Source organism: Schistocerca piceifrons, chromosome 1, assembly GCF_021461385.2.
Source record: "Schistocerca piceifrons isolate TAMUIC-IGC-003096 chromosome 1, iqSchPice1.1, whole genome shotgun sequence".
NCBI lineage: Eukaryota > Metazoa > Arthropoda > Insecta > Orthoptera > Acrididae > Schistocerca > Schistocerca piceifrons.
This window is the reverse complement of record NC_060138.1, coordinates 518561122-518571091: the sequence shown is the minus strand read 5'-3', so window position 1 is coordinate 518571091 and position 9970 is coordinate 518561122.

Sequence of the window (9970 nt, the reverse complement as noted above, 5' to 3'; positions counted from 1 at the left end):
CTAAATACAGTATGCAAACTAATATAAAATATTTGACACCTAATAATCGATCCTTTGTAGATGTAAATAATTTGGAGCCAAAAAGTCATATAACGTATACAGGACCTTAACATGTGACAATAATCATTCAGAAAGATAATAAACAAACTTCCCACTGAAGGTATCGGATCAATTGCTGAAATATGTCTCGGTAATAACAAAACTACGAAACGATGACTTGTACAGGACGGAATTCCTCTCCCAATGTAAAATATATGTAAGTCAATACATTGCATATATCTGAAGGACAGGATTCAGTGCTTTATTTGAACTCCATGAGACTTTTTGCTGTTGAGACAAACTTTGGAAGAGCATGGAGTAACTATGATTTGCCAGTGAGTATGAAACATAGCTTTTTCCATTGTTTCTATTGAACTGTCCATATCAGTCATCTGAGTTACCTGAAGGAAGTGGTTGTTACTTACTGTGGCTGCCTAATTGCTATCATTTCTGGTGTTTCCCTAATGACAAAATCCTCACAGCATTTAACATATGTTACAGTACCAATCATATCTCTTACCCATACAGAATTAATCCATACTATTATTACAAATGCGAAAGTAATTATCTCTTACGCTTGTATGACTATATTGCTGAACCGATTTTGGTGAAGCTTGCTATGGAGATAGTTTGAACGCTGAGGAAGGACATAGGCTACTGTGTAAATTGTTTAATACAACACATGTATTGATTTGAAAAATATGACTCGGTATATGGAACAATACTATCGTCTGGAAAAGCTATTTACTCTTTGACTTTTGAACTTAAAAATACTTGCGAAAATGCATCTATTGCTTCACATGTTCTACATAATATGATTCAACGCATTAATGCAATAGTTATTTAGTTTTGTGGGTGGGTTTAGTAGAATCTGACATCTGCACCATTTTAGTGCGGTAATGTGTTCATTGTAAGTAAGTATTGTAGTAGTTATATTATATGTTTATTACCTTATAAATTAAAAAGAAATTTTTTTTAAATTTTAAATTCAGTGCATTAATGTGAGTTCAGTAAATGAGGGTTGTAAAATGATCCTTTCATACAGTGTCCATTTAAAAAAAGGAAAAAAAGACGATCATTCCACTTTGGATCTGTGGAAGGTATATTAACTTATTTGTTTTAGTTGTAAATATTTGACATTTAGTTTTTTTGCATCCTGGAGGACCTCAACACTACAGATCAATTGGAATGAAAGTAAATCTAATCCAATCTAATCTTATACAATCCTCTTTGTGATACATACTTCCATACTAATACCAGTCATAATACTGTTGCATTTTAGCCTTAGAGCGTCGTGCGTCTCCTAACTTATAATATGTATTCCAGTTTACATAACAGTTGGTGATCATGCAGTTATTGCTGTCTTTTGATCATGGGATACTGGATCGGATTGTTCTGGCTCACGACTGGATGTGTGTTTTGTCCTTATCATCAATTTATCACCGTTGTTGCGCAAGAAGCCGAAGAAGCGCCAAATAAAAAGATTTGCATCAAGCTCCCGAACATAAAGCCATAGGCACATTGAATTTCATTTTACTGATAGGCGAGCACATCCATGGGTAACATATAGAATACAATGCTTATATAATCCTCCACGTGTTTATTTCATAGTTCCATACCAATATTTTAAATTCTTAAGTAACTTTGTTTCTTTTTCACAACTAAACCACAGAACGATGAAATTTGGTACAGGCATAGACTGAATCGTGACGAAGACTATATGATATTTTGGAGAGGTAATTCCTGTTGGAGTAAACATTTTTAAATATGGTGTACATGAGGGGGATCCAGACCATGCTGACGCAATGGTCAGCGACTCCTGGTATTTATAGGTTGTTCCGTGACAGTGCGAGTCCAACACTACTGTTGGGGTGGTTTTTGATAGTGATTTGCTCAACGATATGCAAAACTGGAGAATCTTTCTTGAGATACAACAATAAAATCTGATGATAAGGTCGACAAATTTAGAACTATTATGACATGCCTTGAAAACGTATTGTAGTGGGACAACCATTTAGGATAGGGAAAGTTAGTTTTATGCAATATTCCGAGCACAAGTTACAGCCAGGTGTCAGCCGGACTGCAGTGAGTTACGCATACGAGCAGTTGCGAAGGCAATTAGAGGCCACATGGGCGTAGAACTGCCATAGAAGGCACACACAGCTGTTTTACATGGCGCAAGTCACAGGCAGAAGGGGGCCACTGGCCAACCTGTGTTATGCGTACATGACGCAAAGCGGCGTGCTTGGTAAAAGAGAGGTGCACAGCCAAGTATAAATAGGTGCAATTTTCTAATGTGATTCATTCAAGCATGGCAGCTCTCATGGGCGGTGGGGGGTGACACACCACCAGCTATACACAGCAGTAGATGGGGCGCCAGTGTTCCAGTCCATGGCCGGTCGCTGGTTCGACCCTTTGAGGCTGACACAGGGTCTGTAGCCAGCCAGTGGCGGGCCACTCCATGGCTTGCTGCTGCGGGCTGTCATCCTAGCTTCCAACACGCACTGGTGACTTGCGTGGAGAGGGTCAAAGATTCGGCTGCGGATCAGGGGCGCTTGTCATCGCTGAGTCCTAAGCCACGCCGGGAAGGGAACACGACGCGAACCATCTTGCAGTTATCAGTGGGCCGCTCGGTTGCACCTCGGAGTGGCGCCGAGGCAACGAGGACGGGGACAGCTGAGTCGGCAGCCGGCGCAGCCTGACGCCATCGGAATGCCGAATTCCATGGCTGGGCAAGGCCGGCTCGACACAGCATTGCGTTGCATGGGCTGCTCTGGTGCTTCTTCACCTTTGCGGAGCCCTGTGACACAGACCAAGAGGAACGAGGGCACTGTAGTTGGAAACAATAAATCAATAGAAAAGCACAGATGAGTCTTAATATGGCATCTCTTGGCACCAGCCACTACAGTTTGTCTGATTTAGCCCTTAGATCAGAGAGACATTGAGTTGCGAAAGTTTCTCGCAAAAACGTCGGAGTAGCCTCAGGTCCACCACACCTTAAGCCACAGAATGTCAGATGGCCTTAAGAGCTACGACACTAGAACAGTCACAAACACGTCGCATTTCAGACACTCATCTCTTACGGCTTCCGAGACAGTTGAATTCACAATGACAGAATCTTATCAAGACTATTCGACAAATAAGGACGTGTCGTACCTCTGCATATGGAATGTGGTAGGCTTTTTGCGAGGCTGGATTTGATCGTGACCTATAAATCGATTGTGTTAATCATAAATTAATCATCTCAGTGAGCTGGATAAAAAATGTAGGCACTATAATGGATTGAAATGGAAGGAGCAAAAGGTTGGCAAGTGTTGCTCTGGAGGCAATATTTCACATCCAGTACAAGGTGAGCCAGTAGAACCCGTATGAACTCTACATCTGGACGAATGTAATGAATTCAGACATCTTTTAACCATATTAAGAAAATATAATGCATGCTTTGAGATTAGAACAAAACAACGGAAACACATTCATTATGTACATACATACCAGCGCTGCATTTTTTGTACATACACAACTATATATAGACATTTACACCTAACTACCTCACCATCACTCATCATAACAAAAAAAGCTGATATTTGACCACAGTTGTGGATAGCAGTTACTTTTAGTGTATGATTTAGTGATTCCAGACATTATATGGAGGTTTTACCAATTCTTTATCAATTCGTTGTGACAGTACAGCAATAAGTTATATGTCCCTGTTTGTCTCAACCATTTCTAACTATTTTCTTTTCCTTCCACACCCCGTTATTTGGATTACTTTTGTAATTCTGGCTTTCTTAATGTCTTATTAATGTCATACTTCACTGTTCTCATGCAAAAATAACTTTGAAAGAAAACCACCTCTAGGCCTACGTACATTACATTTAGAACTCATTACTGTCCAATGGTGCACATACCTGCCATAGGCTTATTGTAAGAGTGCATTGAAATTTTCTGTTGACTGTTCGTTAATTATTCTGTGTTCTATAATACAGCTTCGTTACGGTCAGATAAATTGTTCAACATGCCTGGGATGCATCAGGATCAGCCGAGCTATTGTCTTCCAACTATTTATTTATATCACTGTTGCATGTTAGGTACTGCTCTCCTCTATAATGTGGTGCGAAAATTAATAACAAAATTCATGTTATAAGTGTCAGTTTTGTTTTATACTAATCATCCAAAATTCATTTGCTGATTGTTGTCTGCCAGGTGTCACAGGCTTAAATATTTCAAAGAATAAGTGAAGGTTGTTAACTTTTCCATATTAAGGATTTAAGGTATAAGCTGTTGTATTTTATCACTAAAAAAAGGTAGTATTCAACTGTGTCTAGTCCTACACACAGCTCAGTAATGCGTTTCGAGAGGCAATTCTCACGACTTAAGTTTTACAACCTGATGGTCTTGAAACGCGTTGTTGAAGTGGGTCTAGGACAGAAAACGTTTGACTGCAAGTTATTACTGTTTCCAACGTTCCCCAATGGGCATCTGTTTACTGTAATAGATATAAATGACTTTTCTGGAGCAGTAATCCACATTGTTGTCCAGTTAGGAACTACTTGTGCGATTTGTAGACGATTTTACTATTTTCGTACATGACAACTTCTTCATCTTCCATATTTTCCCTACAGAAAGGGACTGCTAAATTCTAATTTCATTTCTTTTAGACATGGACTCCTGTATTTATATGATGCTCAGATAGACATAATGCATTAAAGACCTTTGACTCTCTAGACTGTGTAAACAGCTAAGAAGTTCCTGAAATTGAGGTGCTCCCTAGAAGGACGTTGCCGTAGCTAGTGTTCTTTCCATGATTCACTTCTAATTGAGTCCACAGAAGTAATGGGACTGTACCAGGACAATGCTTATGATTTATAATCCACACACGTTACTTATCACACAAGTTATTGTGCTTGTAATTACAGTTTATCTTTCGATTTGGGCTAACCTTTCCCTTATAGTTATAATTTATTATCCAGTTTATTATTTTCATGACTACAGTTTATTATCCAATTTATTGTCCTTTTGCCATCATTTATGACGCAAGATGTTGCCCAATATTGCAGAAGATCAAAACTACACCAAGGTGTCAGATCCATAAAAGTATTCCTTCAAGGATGATTTCCCCCACCAGTCCCCTCTGCAAATTTTAAAACCATATTTCTCCTAGCTTCTGGACTTGAACATTTAGACAGTATAATCTCCATAGATCAGGAGTTCGTATCCCCCATTGCTGCCAGGCTTGACCATGAGGATAGAGTATTCTCCATAAGTCTGGGATCATAGTATCTCCCCATGCTTACAGCCTTGAACTTCTAGACATCTGGTCTAGTACAGCCTGCAGGGCAGATGCTCACCCACTCCCTCTCCATTCTAGGTCACCAGTTAGGAAAATGGCTTGCAGTTATCCGATTCGATAGATGCATTGGATGTAGCCACATTCACACAAGGCTGTTGCATGCACTTCCTTTCTTCCAGTCCCCTTGGCCACTCGTGGCTACACATAAGCTACAGCCACACGAGTTGTATTCACTTCATTATTAACCTGTTATCCACCAATGGAGGTGCGAATGGGCAGAGTGATTAGTGCAGTAGATCGGCAGATAACATTAACTAAATATCTAAACACTTTATATGCATGTGTGTTCATTTGTAGGCATGACCTAATAAATACTCGTAACTTTAGTGTTACAGATTGCAGCGTAACAACAACATTTCCAGGTGTTGATACACTAACTCTGTTGATGGATGTTATAGCTGCTTCTGATGAAAGAGGCTTGTTTGGGATGAAGAAACTGACTCCACTACCCAATTAGAACTCTGCTCATTAGCATCAGTCGTTATATGTGTGCTGACAAAATAATTTACAATTTCATGCAGTGGTTATATGGCATTTTCTGTTTCCAGGGTATTTTGATTATAGCAGTCAGATGAAAGCTCTACAACTAACCTTTATGATGCCAATTTCATGAGTGTGCATGTCGCACTGGCAGCAGATGATGATACAAATGAGAAACATGGTTCTCTGTATTTTCTGTATATGTCAGGTCACTGATTGCCCATGTGTGTGTGACCACCTACTTAATCGCTTGAGGCCTTGGTAAGTCAATGGAGGGAGTTGGAACCACATCTGTACACAGAAGTCACATAATTCCCGCAAATTCAAGAGAGAAGGGCGAAGACGCCACATTCAATCACGTCCCAGACGTGTTTTATCAGGTTAATATCTGGATGCTTGAAACTCACCACAGTTTTCATCGAACCACTCCATCACGCTCCTGCCTTGTGACGTGGCCCATTACCTTGCTGAAAATTGTCACTGCGAACGGGAAACATGGTCGTCATGAAGGGGCGTACGTGATGTGCAACCAGTGTACAAAACTCCTTGGGTATCATGTTACTTTGCACGGGCTCCACCGGACCCAAGGATGCCCTGCCCACATTAATGGTTCCTAGAGCATAATTGAGCCAATGTCTGTCTCCAACCAGAAGAACAGCTCTCCTAAGGAACTGTTTCCCTCGAAGACGACAGATTCGGGCCCTTCCATCGGTATGATGAAAAAATATTGGATTTCACCAGACCATGCAATGCTCTGCCACTGTGCCCAAGTCCATTGAGAATGGTCACGCGCCCTTTTCAGTCATTGTTGCTGATGTCATGGTATTAACATTGACACATGCTTGGGTCACTGGCTGCAGAGGCCTGTTGTTAGGAGTCTTCAGTGCGCTGTGTGTTCAGACGCACTTGTGCCCTGCCGAACATTAAATTCTGAGATTAGTTCCGCCACAGTTCGCCGCCTGTCATGTCTTACCAGTCTGCCCAGACTACGGCGTCTGACATCTGTAATGAGGGCCAGCCGCCCAACTTCACTATGTCTGGACGCGGTTTGACATTGGTTTCAAAATCACACCACTCCTAGAACACCCGACAAATCGTGCAGTTACCGAAATGCTCGTGGCGGGACACTGGGCCATCACAATCTGCCCCTGGTCAAACTCAAATAGACCGGATGCCTTCCCCATTCTACACATGGAGGGAACGCTCACTGATACTAAATTAACCGTGTGTGTGTGTGTGTGTGTGTGTGTGTGTGTGTTTGTGTATGTGTGTGTGTGTGCGTGTGTGTGTTTGTGCGTGTGTCTCGTTAGCAGTCCTCTCTCGCTAGGTGACGCTGATATCGCCTGGGCACGTTTATATCGATAGTAAGTCGGTGGTAATAGTATTCTGGCTGATCAGAGTATAAGGGCCATCGAAGTTGCTGATGACGATGTGCGCCCAGCCTTTGTGTAAATGAGTATTTGCCAGCACCTTGTATGGCATTCTGTACTGTATCTCTTGGGGTCGTCGTGAATCGAAATTTATAAACTCCATGTAGTGATAATTACTGCATGAATAGCTGGCGATTACTGCAAAGATTAAACAAATGCATTGTGTTGCAATATATTCCATGGACATTCGAGATTCTGTGACTAAACTTTTCTTTGTGTTCTTCAGTTCTTGGACTCGAAGAGGAAAGAATGTTTGTCTGAGCTTCATCATGCTCTAACAGTCTATGTAAGTTGTAAACGAAACTAAAATATAGTTGTCCATGACTTTAAATCTGTGTATGGTACGCAACTATTTGTGAACCTAAACCTTGCTTGTCCTGAGTAGACGTGGCCTTAACGGAACATTGATCATTGTTAGGGGCCATTCTAAAAAATAATTATTAATTTTCTTTCGGATCATCTTCGAGACGTGCCGCCGGTTAGAACACTAAATTCCCTTTCAGAATCCACGAGCCATGCAGCCGCTACGAATAATTTTGTATACTTTACTATCAGGTTTTCTCAAGGTTGCGAGATAGTATCCCAGGCAGAAAGGCCTGGTCACAGGATTCTAGTTCTAGTGAAAGATTTCATCAGCAAACGAATATGCTTGTTGTCTTATACTGGTATTCGAGGCGACCTGAAGTTACGGGTTTTATTCCTTCACATTGAGCTGACCTACGAAATATTATCTGGTGCTATAACAACATGAGTTTCCAATATACTTTTGATATATGTTGAGGAATATCTGTGACGATTCAAGAGAGAGACATTTAATTATTTATAATCACGTAACCACCCTGAGTACTGAGCTAGTTTGCTGATTACTGATCCGCATCGGGCTAAGTTAAAGTATATTACATTGTTCGTAGTATTATTAGAGTTATTTACCTTTTGCTTTAACGTCAATTTATTGAAAGCTATCAAAGCATATATAAAATTAAATTAAATTACGTTACACTGGAGCCGGTAATGAGTGTTCTGTTGTGTGTAACTGAATTTTCAAAGATAATCCTTACCACTACAGAGTTTGTTTTCGTGGACACAGACATTGTTCATGTTTTGCATTTCAACAGATCGATTCGTATACACCAATAGCTTATTGCACTGAACACTTACTCGCGGGGCCGAAATCCAAACTAGAATCCTGAGACTTTATTTCATTGTTGTCATCGATTAAATGTAGGTATAAAAGCATACAGTGAACCGTAATTAATGAATAAACCGTTTCCGTTAGATGTATTACACGCACGGGAAAGACGACAAGCTGACTGGGAATCTGGATGAGTGATCACAGACCCACGCAATGCCTGACATCCTAGGTTGAGTGTGAGGTAAGGAATCGAATGCACGCGACCAGGCCTCTAATTGAAGCTAGTCAGTAGTACATCGGCGCATGCAATTAATAACAAACTTTCCACGTAGTTGCCTTCTGTCATTTCGATTGTAACTATTAGTGCAGAAAGTGTTGTTTATTTATTGTCTGATTTTCTTGTGTGACGCTATTTACACCAGTTAGCACCATGGTTAGAGTGAATACAAAACGTAACCGTTTGGAACTCGGAAATTATGAAACCGATGACCAGGTGGAGAATATTCCTGGATCGTTCGCAGAAGGAACTGTAGTTAGTGAAACTGAACGAACTACGATCCCTGCTGACAGAGTAGAATCGCAGACGGATATTTGTCAACAGAGTTTACAATCGTGGGGGATCGCGGGGGGGGAGGGGGGGGGAGGCACGAGAGAGTGTCGGACCCGCGGGTGAAATCAGCTATCAGCTGCGAGAGACCAGCCGAAAGTGAACGAACGCAGTCAGACCTAACAAATACAAGCGATACGCTTGACTGCTGTCCCAGTCAATGGAAATAATGGAACAGCAGAGAAAAAGAGAACGCGAGGAAGATATCCAACGGCAAAATGAGTTGTTTGAAAATGCTGAGAATAACATAATCGCTAAAGTGGACGAGATGTTAGTCAAACGCGAACAAGCTCCATCGTGCTCTAGATGGCAGGGATCAACGTATATTAGAATACGTTAATAACGGAATAGAAAAGGTAGAATCAGATGTATCTGAAGTTTTAAAGATTTACCAGACAAAGTAAATAATTTGGTCCGAGAAGTATCCGAGGTCAACGAGGTACAGGAATCTCTCGATGCCAAGGTCAAACAACTAACCATGGGCATCGAGGAAATTTCTTTAAACATAACGAAAGGTAGCAGGTGAAGTGCAGTTAGTTTGAGTTGTTTGGGGGAAGAAACCAAACAGGGAGGTCATCGGTCTCATCGGATTAGGGAAGGACGGGGAAGGAAGTCGGCCGTGCCCTTTCAAAGGAACCATCCCGGCATTTGCCTGGAGCGGTTTAGGGTTCAAATGGTTCAAATGGCTCTGAGCACTATAGGACTCAACTGCCGTGGTCATCAGTCCCCTAGAACTTAGAACTACTAAAACCTAACTAACCTAAGGACATCACACACATCCATGCCCGAGGCAGGATTCGAACCTGCGACCGTAGCAGTCGCACGGTTCCGGACTGCGCGCCTAGAACCGCGAGACCACTGCGGCCGGCCCGGTTTAGGGAAATCACAGAAAACCTAAATGAAGATGGCTCGACGCGGGATTGAACCGTCGT